At 38.3% G+C, this 1,610-nt stretch overlaps 1 long non-coding RNA gene across 2 annotated transcripts; it reads right to left on the bottom strand.

The window, feature by feature from the left end:
- Positions 1 to 784: 784 nt before the first annotated feature.
- LOC119344441 lies at positions 785 to 1,604 on the bottom strand. 2 transcript variants are annotated; one of them, XR_005166676.1, is made up of 2 exons: positions 1,390 to 1,604; positions 785 to 1,309 (listed from the first exon to the last, which is right to left on the bottom strand). It is a non-coding gene; the product is annotated as an uncharacterized LOC119344441 (long non-coding RNA). The 2 variants fall into 2 exon arrangements; XR_005166677.1 differs by having other exon boundaries at positions 785 to 1,303.
- Positions 1,605 to 1,610: the final 6 nt, after the last annotated feature.

Raw genomic sequence — 1,610 nt, 5'->3', positions numbered from 1 at the left:
GTTGTTTTAAATAACTTGCCCTACAACTTAAATTGTAATGTCTCTTTGTATGCACGCGCGCACTACCTCTTATATGTACTTACACATTGTTTACACATTTGTATTTATCTTTTGAAAATATAGTAAATACCTCAGGAGGAGCACGGGCAGACGAGTTCTAGAGAAGACAATGGAGGCGAGATTGGACGCTTGCAGCACGGCAATGTCGCCTAAGTCAAGCCAGACTGAAAGTAGATGAGGTTAGTGCCACCACAACACTTAAGTTCTAGTCAAAACATTGCATTTTTTCCCTTGTCAATGGTGGTGTTTAAATATGATTCAACTAGATCATTGATAGCGCGCGTTGCAGCGCCCGTCTATTTTTTCGATAAGATGGCATGATTTTCCACAAATGCATGGAATCATGGAAAATAAAGTTAAATTTGTGTATAATAACACATATATGTTGGACAGTAATCGAAGAGGTCAATAATCCACACCATGAGTGTCTTGGAAAAAATGTCAACACGTCAACTATTTGCAAACACCAGATACAAATTATAAAATAAAATACATAAATAGCCAAATTTGCAACCTGCCCAATAGACCAACACCTTTGGTAGTTACCATCTCATTCATAGAAATTAACTGCAGCCTTTTTCTTCAAGGCCATAGAAAGTCAATGTAATATTTCGCTAAAGAATGGAAGAACTATACTGAAGCACCTTAAGGTGGTTGCTCATCCATGAGAGCATTGCATACCATATATCATGGATTAGTTTGATAGAAGGAAAGTAGAAGAGAAAACTTAACACATCTATATTTATTTTCTTTCAGAACAAAATCCCAATTACATAAAAACACGACAATATAGTATACAAGACAAAATACATTAGCGACAAAAATTGTTCAACTAAACTTTGCCTCCATTTGTGTAGTTCTTATTAACCCTTTTACATTAACTTGTATGCTTGTACCATTTCTAAAATTCTAAAAGAGAAATGACAAGCCACACATCACAAGTAACAAATGTTTGCTTGCTTTCAGGGAGAGGTCCATGTGATATGTAGTTCTATATCCAGAAGCAAAGGGCAACACAATTCAGCGACGAACTACTACACTACAACTACAACTGAACATGGAGGTTTTGTTGGTATATGCAAAATGTTGTACTATCAAATTGTGGAGTGAGCTAAATGTTGTACTATCAGATTGTGGGGTGAGCAATAGGTTCTACCAGAGCAGAGCTAATGGCTGAAGCCGGATGTGTAATGTACCCATTCAGATGGGATGCAGATCAAATAGTTCACCAATGAAGAGAGACCTGCACCTTGATTTTAACAAAGAAGAGAAGAGTGAGAACCGACGTTACAATACTCACAGGATGCCAAGGTGAAGATATCTACTCACACAAACAGCCGAAAGTAGGTGGAGGTGATCTCCTTGGTTGTCCTTGCACGCCACCATTGTCCTTTGCCTGAAAGCCCTCCAGCCGGCGGCCACAAGCGTCAATCGTGTTGCATCAGCATCGATGACTGCATGTTTGCTTATTTTTGGCCCTATTTCAAAGACAGAGAAGGCCTTATATAAAGATGCCGATATGAAAATTTCCATTCTCACTTCAATTAAAC

Source organism: Triticum dicoccoides, unplaced genomic scaffold (genome assembly GCF_002162155.2).
Source record: "Triticum dicoccoides isolate Atlit2015 ecotype Zavitan unplaced genomic scaffold, WEW_v2.0 scaffold169042, whole genome shotgun sequence".
Classification (NCBI taxonomy): domain Eukaryota; kingdom Viridiplantae; phylum Streptophyta; class Magnoliopsida; order Poales; family Poaceae; genus Triticum; species Triticum dicoccoides.
Note: the sequence above shows the minus strand (reverse complement) of the source record. Positions and strands in the feature narration are given on the sequence as shown.